This window comes from Pongo pygmaeus, chromosome 1 (assembly GCF_028885625.2).
Source record: "Pongo pygmaeus isolate AG05252 chromosome 1, NHGRI_mPonPyg2-v2.0_pri, whole genome shotgun sequence".
Taxonomy (NCBI): Eukaryota; Metazoa; Chordata; class Mammalia; order Primates; family Hominidae; genus Pongo; species Pongo pygmaeus.
Genome location: NC_072373.2, coordinates 97,138,543 through 97,155,252, shown reverse-complemented (window position 1 = coordinate 97,155,252; position 16,710 = coordinate 97,138,543).

Below are 16,710 nucleotides of genomic sequence, written 5' to 3'. Positions count from 1 at the left end.
AAGATTAAGAAGCAGTCAATGATTTAAGAGAAAAGTCAGGAAGGAGAGAGTGTGCAAAATGCTGAATGCCACTGAGGATCAGGAAGTGCCCACACTGAGTGACAACATGGAGAGCAGGCATGGGGGTGGGAGGGTCCAGCCAGGCTGGTCACCCAGGGGTTGCTCAAATACTGGAACCTCTTCCCACTCACTTCTCTTCTTCTAAGGCACAGCGGTTTGCCATCAGATCCTGGTACGTGGGAATAAATGAGTGAATGAATGATAAATGATCTGAGGACCCAAAAGGTTTAACAGCTTGACCAAGATTATCCAGCCAGTAAGTATCAATGCCAGAGCTGAAACCCAGCTCATCTGATTCCAATGTCCATATTCTTGGTTTAAAAATACAAGCTTTAACCCAGGGGAAATACCTCTGATGACACACTCTCTGTCATGTTTAATATCATACTTTAAGGACTATTTTACTTATCTCTAAAACTGAATCTATGGCTTAGGAGTTCATCAAAAACTGGGGTAGGGAGTGAGAGGCATCCCCTAAGGTCACCTATCCAGGGGATGATGCATGAAGGAATAACCTTTACACTAAATGAATGTATAGTTTGGGTTACATCCTTGAGACCCTGTCTCAACTGACGAGCATGTGAGAGTCTGGCCACTCGCCCTGTAGGGCCAGCTCAGAGGGGAGCTTGGTGTTCTGGAGTTGTCGGTCAGGGGTGATGGTGGTGACTGTGGTATCATGGGGGCCACCACCGCCATTCATGGTTGAAAGAAAAGAGGTGGTCAGCTGGCAGGGCCTTCTCAACTCAACCTCCCTCATCACCCGGTTCCCAAGCCAGCCTCATAACCAGTCCTCCCTCCTTTAGAAGCCGCTGGGGACCCCTTTTCTCTTCTCTTCCCAACAGCACCACCTGCTGGCCATAGAGGCACTTGGCCTTCTGCTAATCACACCCAGTCTGGCCTGAGTTAGAGATGGCCGCACACACTCGGGCCCAGTCAATACTCCATGTGAAGACAAGAGTACAGAGATGCAGCATCTAACAGAGTCAGAGGAAGGCTATATGTGCAAGACAGAGTTACATTACTTATAGGGTGGGAGCAACACGAATAATGGTTCAGGACATAGGCTCAGGAATCAGACTTCTGGAATTCAAATCTAGACTCCACCACTTCCATTGTTGCCTTAAAACAAATTTCTCCTATGTGAGAGTAAGTGACAAAGAATCTCCTATGTGCCAAGCACTGGAGTTACAGCAGCGAACCAGATACACAGAATCCCTGCCTCCCGGAGCTCACGTGAGGAGGAAGACAGACAAAAAGCAACTCAGCAAATGCATAAATAAGAAATTGAAGAAAATGAAACAAAGTGATGAAGAGTGACCAGGGAAGAGGAGTGCTCTTTAGCTCGGGTAATGTGGAAAGGCCGATCTGAGGTGAGAGCAACAGAGATGATGGGTTACATGATGGTGGCGATGGCAGGGTGCTGGAGGTGAGAGGAAATCTGAGGGAACATTTTCTTGAATGTGAATTGACTGACAAAAGTGCCACTGAACACATTACCTTTGATTCCTAAATAGCCAGAATGACAAAGCCTATCTGTAGATTACTCAATGTGTTCTCATTCATTTATTTATTTTTTCATTCAACAAATCTTTGTTGAGAAGCTACTGTATGCCAAGCTTTCCTTTAGGTGCTGGAGATGTAGCAGTAAACAGACCAAAAGTGCCGTTTTTGTGGAGTTTACACTTAGAGGACACCAAAAGGTCATTTATTCATTCACCTTGCTCCTGCTGAGCATCTAATGCCAAGCATGATGCCAGACACTGATGGGTCCCAGACCCTAAACAATAGGGCTATCTTGGGGTGGGCACATCGTGGCCAAGGTGAATATGCACCTGCATCTGTTTAGGTTTGTTCACAGGCATAAACACACACCTGCCTGAGCATGTATCCCATCAAACCTCAGACAACATGTATATACTGTTCAGATGTTATTCAAAATGCATCGGGAAGACCCCGAAGGGGTCTCAGCAGAGGCTTTTTATTTGGTTCAAAGCTTCAAAAGATTATTCCATCTGCAAAATGTATAAAGGCTGGATGTTAGAGGAAGCATGAAAGAGGGAGAGGAAGGACCTGCTACTGGAGTTATGGCTAAAGGTGGTAGACGGCAGCAGTGGAGACAAAGACAAGAGGGTGACGCTAAGTGTTCTGGAGGAATAACTAACAGGAGTAGCAGGGGGACTGAATGTGCGGGGTAAAGGAGGAGAAAGAAGGCAGAAATACTCCCAAGTTTATGACTTAGGCCACTAGGTGGATGCAGAGAGGTGAGGACTAGGAGATATGTGGGTACATGTCTGAAGCTCAGAGATATCTGGGCCAAAAATGTACATATTTGAGAGCTGTCATCACATAGAAGGTATTTAAAGATATGTGAGTGGCTCAGATCACCCAAGGAGAACAAGAGAGGGCCCCACCGAGCTGGGGACACCACAAGATCTCAAGGTTGGACAGTGCAGAAGGAGCCTGTACAGCCAGCTGACAAAGAGCGGTCAGTGAAGGAGGCGAAATTAGGAGGGTGGAGACTGGAAAGACAAGAGAAGACAGGTGTCCAAGAAAGGAAGGAGAATCAATGGAGTCAACCAATACTAACTGGTCAAGAAATGCAGAGTGGCTGGTGATCTTGATGAGGACAGCCTGGGTGGGGACACAGAGGCCAGAACAGAACAGAGTGGACTGAGGAGCAAAGGGAGGTACCAAGCAGGGCGGCCTGTGGGATTCCTGGATGCAGCTGGATTGGTTTGCTGCTCAAAGAAAATCCCAGCTCAGACCTACTCTGGGACAGAAGAGGCCTTCATGAAAGATGCCTGGCTGCAGGTGTCCAGGTGTGGGAAGGCGAGTGGGAGGAGGCAGGACTGAGCAGCACTTCCCCAAACCAGGAGGGAAGCCAACACCGAAGCCCAGGCTTCCATTTATAGAGTTTCCACAAGTGGACCTGGACTACTCCACCCTGTTCACAAAGCAACCTCACCTGAACCTTTGACACCAGAGGCTGAGTCAGGCCCAGATGGCAAACACACCTTAAGCCGTAATCAGACTTTGCATGGGTTTACTCAGCCCATGCCTGCTTCTCTGTCCCCACCATGTCCTCCTAGAAGAGGGAGCACCTCTTTCTCGTCACCCCCCAGAGCCTCACCTGCATGAGGTTCACACACTGCACTTTCTCACACCATATACCACACACACACACACACACTTACATACACAGAGCCAGTGTGATGATTCCAGATGCTGGAACCATGCCTCCCCTTGCCCTTTGCCAAATGCCTGCCATGCTGGCCACACAGGCAGAAGGAAAATGACAATTCTGCCCTTTTGTAATTCATGCTACTATTTTTGTCCATCACAGGGTCCTCATTTTGAGGCCTTAGTGTTCCTAGACTTCATCCGGTGTTGGAGGAAGCCCTTCCTGCCAGGGAAGCCCCAGTGTGAAGACAGGACATAGCAAACCTCAGGGAGACCCCGGGATGAGGAAGAAGACAGCCCCACCCTCTGGAGCCTGCAGAGGGAATGCAGTGGAGAGACACAGTCCTGGCCTTAAGGTTATCCCCAGTTTGAGGAGAAAGAAAAGGTCCCTGGCCTCAGAAGATCCCCAATGCTAATGTCCCCACAAAGTGTGAGGGTCTCCATCCTACACATCTCTGTCCTCACCCTCTCCGGACTTGGATTTTTTAAAGACATAGTACAAAATACAAAATGAAAATCACATCCAACTTACTCACCTTTAAAGAGCCCTGATCAAAATATGACAAGTGTGTTTCTTCAGTCATATGTTGAATACTCACCTGAAGTCTAACCCAGGCTGGAGTTAAAACATCGACTCTGACACTCCAGTCTTTATATCATCGTATCTACCACCAACACATCACCCATGTTTACTTGACCCAGTTTCAAATATGAGAATTTTAGATTCAGAGGCAGAGCAGGGGTCAAGAACTGGCATAGAGCCAGGCTCCTCAGAATGTGGCCTGTCCCTGTTCACACGGCCCAGGCAAAGCCTCACCAGGGAACCATGCTCCAGCTCCCTGCCCCACTCCAATCCTGCAGGTGACATTCCTGAGGCCACACAGCCTGAGTAATGACACAGCTTAGTGGAGCTGACTCATGGAAAGAGTTGCCCCATGTGCATTTGGAGGACAAGGACAGTTGTGCAAGGTGTTTGTGACAGGCCATGAGGAGGGGCAGGATGTGAAGCAGCAAGAAGGACCAGTTGGTAATTGTCATTACTTCTACTAGAATCTCCAGGTGACAAATCTACCTCAGTGCCCATAGCCCTAGATGTTGCAAAGCAAAGCAGCACTTCCACCCACGGCCTCAAAGAGCATTAAAGAGTCACTCTGCTTCAGCTCACATAAAATCAAACCATCAGTCCCATCTGACTGCCCTCTGGATCGCAGCTCTCGGCTAGGTACAAGAGCTGGGGATATGAGGTCTTTTCAGCCCCCTTATCTGTGAAAGAATGGGATTGCACTAGATGCTCTTTATGGCCTCTTCCACCTATGACATCCAGTGGTTCTAAGCAGGTCTCAACAGGGACCCTGGAGTATGTCATACATATGTGACACAAGAGGGGAACCCACCCAGAGCACCCAAGTGCAAGGTCCCAAGAAAGGAAGGCCCAGTCTCCAGCTCCATACTACAGGCTAGTGGCAAATCCCTGGCACAAAGAATGTTGGCAGTCAAATACAAATGTGAGGATCGTTCATCAAACTGGCATGCTGTGTCCATTCGTCTATTCACTCATTCGATAAGCATTTAATGGGAGCCTTCTATGCCTGCTATGGAGCCAGCTACTAGATATGCAGAAAATAATAGACAAAGCCACTCCCCTCAAGGACCTCAAAGTCAACTAGGAGAGGCAGAGGCAGAAAGAGGAAGAAAAAAAAAGCAACATGCTGAAAGAAATACAATGTTGGAGAAATGTCCAGCTTAAAAGGGGCCAGGAGAGGGATTTCCAAAGTGAGTGAGGAAACAAATTCATTGAAGACATAGTTGAGCTATTAACACTTAAAAGAAACTGGACTTGGAACCCCCACCATCATCTTGGCCTCTAATTCATGACATATATGACCTTTGTACTCTCTGTTTCCTGACTTATAAAATGAGAGTACTGAAGTATGTGCCCACAAAGCACAGAGTTCTGAATGCTAAAAAAATTAATATAGTAGCTCCAAGCTTAAGCATGGACCCAAAAACAAAATATAATTCAGTCTCTACAGGTCAAAATCAGCCATGGGCTCAAGCACTAAGTAAGCTCAATCCTTAATGAGTGGCAACATTCAAATCTCAGTACAACTGCAACATTTTAAGCATTTAAGTGTTAGTAAATGTCTTAGCATTTCCTTGATAGTTATACTAATAATATAATAACACTGTTAGATTAAATGGATTTGTGCCTTCCTGCCATGCATAATTGAAAGACAGATGATGTAGATTCATGGTCTCAAGGGACTAGGTCCTAGAACCTAATTAGTCAGAGAGTATGGGTCAACAATAATTGATAATTCATGAAAATGGCTACCTTGGGTAATTTCCTCCAAAATTTAATTGACTCAATAATTCCATGGAGCAAACCTGTACATTGTCCTGGAAAGGGTGGCAATAGAGATTGTAATGGGAAACCATTTGCAGCTAATTCAAAACAAAGGAGTCCTGAGAGAAACCCTCAGCTCATGATCGGGGGAGCCTTGTACAGAATTTTCTGAAACCAAGCAAATGTTTTGCTTTCAGGACAAAATAATTTGTTTGTGCTGTGAAGCAGGAGATTGGGGATTCAACCAAGGACCTCTGTAGGGGACACAGCTGACCCTAAGCTGCTTCCTACAGAAAGCCCAACCCTACCTGTGGGTGGAGCAAAGGCCTGGCTCCATTCAGAGGCAGGTAGCTGTCCATCTAGAAGAGCGCACTGGTTTGACTTCTCAATTTTCATACTAGATTATCAATCCTGCTACCTATTCATTTAGTTACCAAAGCATATGTAAATACATTCAACAGCATCTTCAAGAGCTTCAGGCATGTATCTGAGAGTGTAACTCCTAATCCTCATGGGTCCAGAGCTCATCAGAAGTCTCAACTGAAAGAATGACTACTTTAACTAACAGTCTTGATTATTTATGATGTGCCATCTCATCTAATTCATACAACAGCTCTCTTCAGCAGGTACGATCATCTCCTCCAGCATGAGATTAGGACACAACCCTGAAGAGACGTCAGCGTCAGAGAATGAGAGAAGAGGTGTAGACAGGATTTGAACCCAGCAGTTTGACTCTAAGCCTTTACTCCTAAACACTGGGAATGGTAGTCTAAGGAAGTCACTGTCTAGATACTAATCCTTTCCTCTAAGTTCTATCCGTGAGACAAGTTAGACAACTGTAAAACTAAATAGTCAACTGCATTAACCTAGTTGCTCAGAAAATGGCCTTCCTTGGACTGAAACTTCATGTGTTGACATAAGATTTTGTGCTAGTATTAATGAAAATTGGCCATGAAAAACTATTTCCACATATTACCACACTCTTGATGGATACTTGGTATTCCATGGCACTCAGTGTCTCCTCTGTAAGGTCCTACTGATAGATATTTCTTAGGGAGAAAAAAATAAGATTTTCCCTAGCTACTGTGAAAGGAAAATCCTGAGGCCCCAAAATTACTAAGCTAAAGGGAAAGGTAAAGCCGAGAACTGCTCAGGGCAAACCTGTTTCCCATTCTATTCAAAGTCATCCCTCTGCTCACTGAGATAGATGTATATCTGATTGCCTCCTTTGAAAGGATTATCAGAAACTCAAAAGAATGCAGCCATTTGTCGCTCGCCTAACTGTGACCTGGAAGCCCCCTCCCTGTTTTGAGGTGTCCCTGCCTTTCTGAACCAATGTACTTCTTACATATGTTGATTGATGTCGCATGTCTCCCTAAAATGTATAAAACCAAGCTGTGCCCCAACCACCCTGGACACATGTTGTTGGAACTTTCTGAGGCTGTGTCAGGGGCACACGTCCCTGGCAAACAAATTTTCTAAATTAATTGAGACCGTCTCAGATATTCAGGGTTCACACTACTGTGACCTAAAATCAATGTCTCATAAGAAAAAAATAAGACAAACTCAAATTGAGGGACATTTAAAATACTTGACCAGCACTCTTCAAAACAGTCAAGGTTATTGAAAACAAGGAAAGTCTGACAAACTGCCGCAGTCTAGAAGAGCCTCGGAAAACGTGACAACAAACATGGTATTCTCAATGGAACGCTGGGATCAATAAAGGACATCAGGAGAAAACTAATGAATATGAATAAATTATGGGCATTAGTTAATAACAGTTAGCCCTTCAACATCAAAGGGAGTAGGGGCACCAGCCCCCATCCACCCTTCTCACAGTTGAAAATTCACATACAACTTTGACTGCCCAAAAACTTAAACACTAATAGCCTACTGTTGTTCAGAAGCCTTACACATAACATAAATAGGTGATTAACACATACATAGACTAGTATCTACCCATATTTTATGCATTCATGTCATACCTAACATTTTCTTAATTGTTTAGCTATTTCTACGTTACACAGTATGCCTGAGAAGTTTTTCAAATTGTCAAAAATCTCCAAAAAATTTTTCCAATATATTTATTGAAAAATATCCACATAAAAGTGGACCCATGCAGTTCAAACCGATGTTGTTCAAGGGTCAACTGTATATTGATAGACTCATTGGTTGTGACAAATGTACTACAATAGTATAAGATATTAACAATAGGGAAAACTGTTAAGATATTAACAATAGGGAAAAAATAGTGTAAGATATTAACAATAGGGAAAAATATGGGGTACACAGGAGCACTATACCATCTTTTCAACTTTTTAAAAATCTACAGCTCTTCCAAATGTTTTGGTTAATGTTTCTACGTTTCTAGATAGGAAAGTGTAAAGGTGGTAAAAATATCAATTTGCCCTAAATTAATTTGTAAAATGAATGCAATTCTAATCAAAATCAGTATTCTTAGAAATGACAAAATTATTCTTGAGTTTATTTATAGACATAATCGGATGATAAAGTATCAAGCCAAGAAAATATTTCTAAAAAAAATAGCAAAAGTGGACTTGTATCACCAGATAATTAAACTATTTTATAAAGATTTTAAAAATGAAAAATATGAGCATAGGAAAAAATAGAGAGATTAATGGAACAAGGAGACAGCCAAGAAACAAATCAAGAATATATTATTTCATATATAACAATTAATTGATAAATAATTAAATAAAAAGTGGGGGAATAAACCATGTACACGCTAAACTGATTTCGTTTGAATTCAAAAGTTAAATGTAAAAAAAACCTGTAAAAATTAAAAATTGGAAATACATAGATAACTTGATCTCATTTTAGGCTTCTAACTATTCAAACACAGGCAAGAACAACAAGAAAAAATATTAATACAATTTCTATGTCTACAAATACAAACAAAATTACACAGAACAAGAAAAACTTGGAAAAAAAAACACATTTCAACATACACAACCAGCAAGACTTATATTCTTAATATACTAGCGAAGAAATCCGTTAAGAAAAAGATGAACAATCTACCAGAAACAGAAAAATCAAGAACAGGAAATTCACAAATGAGTAAATAAATACCAATAAAGACATCAAAAAAAATCATCACTAGTAATCAAGGAAGTAAAATTAAAGCAACAATTTTGCTTATCAGGTTGGCAAATAATGAAATAATAAAAGGAATGATAATACCTAGTGTTGATAAAGGTGTGTGGAAACCAACACATACAATACTTGTGGGAGTTTAAATTGGGACACTCTTTCAGGACAAGTTGGCAACAATAACAAAAATAATAACAATAATAGCTAAGAGTTTTGAGTTAACTGTGGGCCAAGTGATGATCCAAGTACTTACCATGTATTAAGGCACACGCTTCTCATAGCAATTTAATAAAGGAGGTACTGTTGGCCATATTCACCAGAAGAAACCATTGTCCTAAGAAACCCCTCAAGGCCATCCAGCTAGCAGGTGGCAGACTTGGGATCCAATCCTAAGTGGTCTGAGTCTGTGTCTTATATGTGCATAAAACATGATAGGTGTACTGTCATGCTAGGAATTTAGCAAAAGAAAACAGTTGGCAATGTTTACAAACTTAGGTGTACGAAAACACTTATTGCAATGATTTTATAAAAGCAGGAGGAAAGGCAACAATCTAAATTATCACCGGTAGAGAAGAAATTAAATAAATTTATGTTTTCTATGTTTTACCAATATTCTAAGTAAGCATGTATAGCTTTTATAATAGCAAATTAGTTACTTTGTTCATTGTCAAAAAAAAAATTGTCCTTTGGGTTTTGGGAATTTTTCTGTATTAATTTATTTCTTTTTTATTTTTTAATTAACAAATAAAAATCTATACATTTATAGTATATAACATGATATTTTGACATATGTATACATACATTGTGGAATGGCTAAATGAAGCTAATTAACATAAGCAAAAACCTTGTCCTTTTGATTCCAATACCTAACTTGTCTTCCTTTCCTTAGTTCTGATTTTCTTTCTATCTCATAAGCCTCGTAACATATGTACCCTTTGCTATGGGTATATTAATAAACAAATAATATAATACAATGAAAGATTCTTGACAGGCATATGAAGAAGCAGGAGACTACAGTTCATTGAAAATAAAAATTAATGAATTAAGAGCTATTAATGAAGACCCTTCAACTTTCTTCATGTTCTTGTGCTTCTCAGACTTTTGAGCACAAGTCCAGGCAAACAAGCATTCAGGATCAAGAGGACAGGGGTTGGAGAGGGGCTCCTCTGCTCACCCCAGGATGAGGGGGCTACCAAGGACCTGACCCTTCTCTGCTGAGCACCCTGCCAGTCCTAGGTCAGGCCCTGTGGAGGGATCCGGAATATGTGAGTGGTGGTTGGTTAAAATTGGGCATCAGTGTTGTGATCTATCTGATCCCCAGGACCTTGAAGGCTAAGATACCCAGTCTCCCAGTTGAAGTGTTGTGGCAGAGCAGTCACATGTGACAGGTGTCCAAAGCTTTCTGGTCCACATGGGGCAGTGTTACCCAACTTTTGCAGTGTGCTGAGCCTTTATTCCTGCTGGGATGTCTGTTCCTAGAGGCACTCGGCACTTTATGGTCTATCAAACACATTCATGCTCATTATCTCATTTGAAAGATTCACTGCTGCTGTAACGGGCCTGTGGCCGTACTCCCTGCTGTCTCCCCAGCATGCAGGACAGTGCCTGTCTGTGTGCACTGAGTGGCAATGGCCATGGCATCAAATGGGCACCAATGGCAGTGGACATCACAGATTTTTATCTGTAAAATGGAGATATTAGTATCCCTACTTCTGAGGGATATTGTGGAGTTAAAATCAAGTCCTAGTTGTAAAACTCTTGGAAAGCCGCTGACTCATTGTAAGTGGTAAACAAAAGTATCTGAAGAACCAAAGAACTGAAGTGTGGCGCTCAGGAACATAGAGAGCATCCCACCTTCCTGAACTTGCAGGCTGTGGCTGCTGAAGAGTTCTTGAGACTCAAGGTCTTGATGTGGCAGGAAGCCTTGCAGGGTGGGGTGGGGTTGTACCCCATTTCACCATAGCCCCCTCCACCCATTTATTCTTACAAGTAGCAGTGAAGAAATCCCTTTTTTCTTGTCCCCGAAACTGTGCAGAAGAAAGGCAGCACTTCAGGGGCCAGGTTGCCAAACTGCCCTGCTGAGCTTTGCAGGCTGAGTCAGGCATGGCCTAGGAGTAGTTTTTCCAAAAGGAGTAATGGATTTGTGCTGATCTGGCCTTTCCCTTGTGATGAAAGCCAAAGCACCTTCATGCATCTGCAAACCCTGCAGTCTCACCCTGGGGGAAAGAGAAGCAGCCACATCCCTCCTGCTCAGAAGAACATCCGATCATCACCTCAGGCACCCAATGGGACCCCACAGGGCCACAAAAGGAGTCCTTACTTTCTGTAGCTTCACAGAGTGAGGCTCCATCACAGCATAACGCACTCTGCACCTCACTTCTCCCTGCCTTCTGAAGACAGCTGCATGCAGCAAAAGAGTCCTGGACTGTGCAGGAGCCCACATGGACACTTGAGCACTTACACGCGATGTGGTGTGCAGCAACTTCCTCAGCTCCTCTGAGCCTTCATTTACTCAACTGCAAGATGGGAGTAACAACAATGCCAAATCCACAAATTATTTTAGGAATTAAATGAAACAACTCTGTGATTCCTGGCCAGAGCAATGGTATTTATTTGTTTGCAATGATTTATTTGTTTGTTGCACATGACATTGTCACACAGACCAATGTAGCCAGTCAAGCTCAATCACTGTGACTAAGATCCACCTTCTAATATTTTCCAAAACTACTGCCAACACCTGCCCAGTTCCAGTCGATTGATCCCTGCCATGCTCTTACTCCAACATGCTTGCAAAAACCCCAGGCAACCCAGCTTTTCCTCAGGATGCCAGTGTTTGAAGAAATAACTTATCTTGGGAAAATTAAGTCATAATCACGCTTCTTTCCAATCTAAATAACCTTTGGTAGCTGCCCATATCTTTTAAGCTAAAAGTCAAAACTCCTTGACGTGGCTTTCAGGCTCCTGAGTGATGCGGCCTGTCTTCTGACTCCCCTCTGTCCTTCCTAACCCTTGCAATGGCCTGCACATGCCCACCGGGCCACTCCACACCACTGGACATGCTCTTCCATCTGGCTCCCTTCCTTCCCCACCCATTTTTGTCCCCTACATATCCTGATGGATTCTAGCTCAAGCATATTCTTCTCTAGAAAGACCCTATTGGCGCCCCCACCACAGTCTGTGTACACCTTTAGAGTGCGTCCACATGTGTCCCCTGTCTTGCAATCATTCATTCACATTCTGTCCTCCATACTACAGTATGAACTTCTTGGGGGGTAGGGGTTGTGTCTTGTTTGTCTTTGTATCTCCAGTTCTATCGCAAAATAAATACTCAGTGAATGAATGAATGTCGTTTCTTTCTTGCTCCAGCACAATTTTCTGGATAAGAAGGAAATTGCTTTCCAGTCTGCCTCTCCACTTCACCATCTCATACCAGCTGATCTCTCCTTCTCAAGTCTCAGGTCCAAGGTCTCCCCCATCTTCAGCCCCCTCCCAGTCTCTTTCCTGAGTATCCAGCATGATTCAACCCCCCGATCCACCAGTTTCTGCTCCATCACAAATAAGTATTCATATGTATCTACATTTTGCATTTAACTATATTTGCATTTATCTCATGTGTGTTGCAAACACCAGTGGTGCTACTTATGGCAACTTTATCAGCAGATCCCCCAAAGTTTAAGAATGTATTCTGTGGCTGTAGAGTAAATAAAGCAGATTGGTCAATTGGGGCTTGAAACCAGTTTTGTTGTTGCTGTGTTAAAACAAACTAAATGGATGTCCCAGAGATGAGCTCTATTACAGTCTGACAGTAAAAAGGGTAAAGTGATAATAATTCTATAGCTGTAATAATTGTCAATCAGCCCTACAATAATACTGATATTAACATTCACTGATTGTTTCCTGTGTGGTGAACAGAATACTAAGAGCTTCACTGACGACACTCACAACTGTCTAAAGGATCTATCGCTTATGGCTGTGTGACCTTGAGTAATTACTTTGCTTTTTTTGCCTCCATTTCCTCATGAGTAAAATAAGTATACTTATCGTACCTAGGCCTCATAATGATTAAATGAGTTATTATATAAAAATGTTTAGAGGAGGGCCTAGCACATAGCAAGCCTCCCAAAAATGTGATCCCTCCCCACCCCCAAAGCTAATCTGAATCTGAATTAATTGGTCCTGGGTTCTTCTACCTCAGAGTTTGCTATGTGGCTCAGGCTGCCAAGGGAGTAGAACTAAAACCAACAGGTGGAAGAAACAGAAGGCAGCTATCTACTCATTATAATTGTATCTTTCTAATAAAGCCTTTAATGTGATAGAATTCAGTAATTTTACTCCTTATCTATCTTTTTTTTTTTTTCTTGAGACGGAGTCTCGCTCTGTCGCCCAGGCTGGAGTGCAGTGGCGAGATCTCGGCTCACTGCAAGCTCCACCTCCCAGGTTCACGCCATTCTCCTGCCTCAGCCTCCCGAGTAGCTGGGACTGCAGGCGCCTGCCACCACACCCGGCTAATTTTTTGTATTTTTTTTAGTAGAGACGGGGTTTCACCGTGTTAGCCAGGACGGTTTCAATCTCCTGACCTCGTGATCCGCCCGCCTCGGCCTCCCAAAATGCTGGGATTACAGGCGTGGGCCACCGCACCTGGCCTATCTATCTTAAGAAACTATCATTCATGTGTATAAGGAAGCATATATTTTAAAAAATGCTTGAAGCTTTGTTTGTAATAATGAAAATCAGAGCAACCTACATGCCCATCGATTTAGGAGTAGCTAAATAAACTGTGGCAGATCCAACCTATAAATTACTAAAGAATTGTGATAAGGAATAATGTTACTTTATGCCTGTCAATAGTGTGTGCAAGGCAGGTTCTAAGTTCTTACCTAAATTTACTCATCTAATCCTCACAAGACCCTGTGGCTATAGGTATACCACAATCCCAATTTATAAAGGAGAGAAACTGAGGCTGAAGGGTTTAAATAATTTGTATCATGCAACTAGCAAGTGACAAAGCTATGATCTGAGTCCAGACAGTGTGGCCTCAGGCTCCATCCTTTCACTCTTCATGCTAATTTATTGCTGAGTGGGGAAAAAAGCAAGCAGCAGAAAGACACACAAAATATATAATACTATTCAGGTAAAATATACACACAACACAGTACCATGTTGTTTCTAAATATGTACATAAAGGTGAGAAAATGATCTATTTTAACAATCAAACCAATTTACAACATTGGTTTCCCATGTGAAGGTGCTAAAGGAACAAGGATTGGCAATGATGACCAGGAATAATTTCACCTTGACATATGACATCTTAAATTTTAAAACAAAATGTGTTCCAATATTATAGAATGACTTAAAATTTATAAAATAAAAATAGTCAGAAAGAATCACCTACTTCAGGATTAAATGAGTTCCCTAATATAAAAAGGATTAGCTTAGATTTCTACTCTTGAGGAACTCTTCAGGGAGGGATTCAAGCATCAGTGAGGGATTGGACAGGAAGACCACCCCAGCTGGTTGGTTACCAGAGAAACTCAACATGCTCCCAATTAAACTCAGTATCTTTTACCCTCAAACTTCTTAATCCTCTGGTCTCTCCTAGTTCCATAAGACATTGCTTACATTTAACCAATGTAATTATAATTCTGTATAAGTTCTGTTTTTCTAACTCTAACTTCTTTACTTACATAAAATAACTTTCACTATTCTTCTGAAAGCCTTTAATAATGTGAAGATGGCTATTTATCCCTGTCTTCTCTCCTCCTAGTTCCACTTCTACCACCATCACCACCACCACCACCGCCTCTGCCACCTCCACTACCATCATTTCCACCACCACCATCACCACCACCACCACCATCATCCTAGTTGTGGTGGTGGTGATAAGAATTAGTGGTAATGGTGATGATAGTGGCTGTAGCAGTGGTGGTGGTGATGAGAATGAATCAAGGTAGCAATGTGATAGATTGGTGCTGGTGATGGTGGTGGTGATGGTGGTGGTGGTGATAATGGTAGCGGAGGTGGTAGAGGTGTTGGTGGTGGTGGTGATGGTGGTAGAAGTGGTGGTGGTGAAGGTGGTGGATGACGGTGGTGGTGGTGATAATGGTGGTGAGGTGGTAGAGGTGTTGGTGGTGGTGGTGAAGGTGGTGGATGACGGTGGTGGTGGTGATAATGGTGGTGGAGGTGGTAGAGGTGTTGGTGGTGGTGGTGATGGTGGTAGAAGTGGTGGTGGTGAAGGTGGTGGATGACGGTGGTGGTGGTGATAATGGTGGCGGAGGTGGTAGAGGTGTTGGTGGTGGTGGTGATGGTGGTAGAAGTGGTGGTGAAGGTGGTGGATGACGGTGGTGGTGGTGATAATGGTGGTGAGGTGGTAGAGGTGTTGGTGGTGGTGGTGATGGTGGTAGAAGTGGTGGTGGTGAAGGTGGTGGATGACGGTGGTGGTGGTGATAATGGTGGCGGAGGTGGTAGAGGTGGTGGTGGTGGTGGTGATGGTGGTAGAAGTGGTGGTGGTGAAGGTGGTGGATGACAGTGGTGGTGGTGATAATGGTGGTGAGGTGGTAGAGGTGTTGGTGGTAGAAGTGGAGGTGGTGGAGGTAGTGGTGATGCAGGTAATAGAGGTGGTAGTGGTGATGATGGAGGTGGTGGAGGTGATGGCAGTGGTAGTGCTGGTAGTACATGATGGTGAAGGTGGTGAGAGGTGAGGATAGTGGTGGTGGTAGTGGTGGTGGGTGGTGGTGGGTGATGGTGGTGATGGTGGGTGATGGTGGTGGTAGTGGAGGTGATGGTGGTGGGGGTGGGGGTCATGGTGGTGGAGGTTATGAAGGTAGAGGTGGTGGTAGTGGTGGTGGTGGAGGTGGTGGGATAGCTGTGGGTGATAGTGGAAGTTATGATCATGGTGATGGGTGATGGTGGTGGTGGTAGAGATGGTGGCAGTAGTGGTGCTGGTGGTACATGATGGTGGTGGTGGTAGAGGTGAGGCTAGTGGTGGTGGAGGTGGGTGATAGTGGTGGTAGTGAAGGTGATGGTGGTGGAGGTGGTAGAGGTGGTGGTGATGGTGGGTGATAGTGGTGTTGGTGAAGGTGGTGGTGGGTGATGGTGGTAAAGGTGGTGGTATTAGTGACAATCCAAATCAGTGTCAGTGCCATGACAGTAGTTGTGGTGATGGTGACGATGACACTGGTAGTGGTGATGGTGGTGGAGGTCACAAAGGAATAAGAAAACAATCTATTTTAAAGAAAAACAAATCACTGTGCTTACAACACAGTGCAGCATGTTGACATGGCAGTGATGACAATGGTAGTGATGGTGCAAAAGGTAGTGGATGTGATAGTGGTGGTGGCAATGGAGATGGGGGAGGTGGTGAAAGTGGCAGTGATGGTGGGAATAAGTGAAGATCAAAGTGGCAGTCCTTGTGATTGTGATGGCGATGGCAGTACTGGTAAAGGTGATGAAGTTGGTGCAGCTGGTGGAGGTGGTGGTGGTGATGGTGGTAAGAATGAGCAGAGGCAACAGTGGTACTGGTGGGGATGGTGGTGATGATTATAGGGCAGATGATAACAATAAAGTGTTAGGCATTTGGCATAGAGCTGAAAGTAATGGCAAGATAGACATGGTGACCATGGTGATGATGAAAACAGAGGTTGGTGATGATGAAAACAGAGGTGTTTAGTTCAAGCAAGTGAAAAGACAAAAGCAGCTCTAGATCTAGGTCTGATACCTGGATATTGAGACCAAAGCTTCTTCCCCATTTTTGCTGCCACCATTTGTCAGAAGAAGTGGAGAAAAGTTACATGGAAAGTAGACTAAGATGAGGACAGTAAATAGAATGTCACTACCCAAGCTACGGGGCCTATAGGACCTCATGTGCTCCTTCCCAGCCACAGCAGCTTTTTCTGGATCTCAGCCCTCCATGTCTACTCCATTTGGGGTCTGTCGCAATGACAATTTCCTGTGTGCATCGGAAAGCAAGAAAAGTGGAAAGAGAGTAAGACAAGTGCACCAAGGCAGTATCCTGG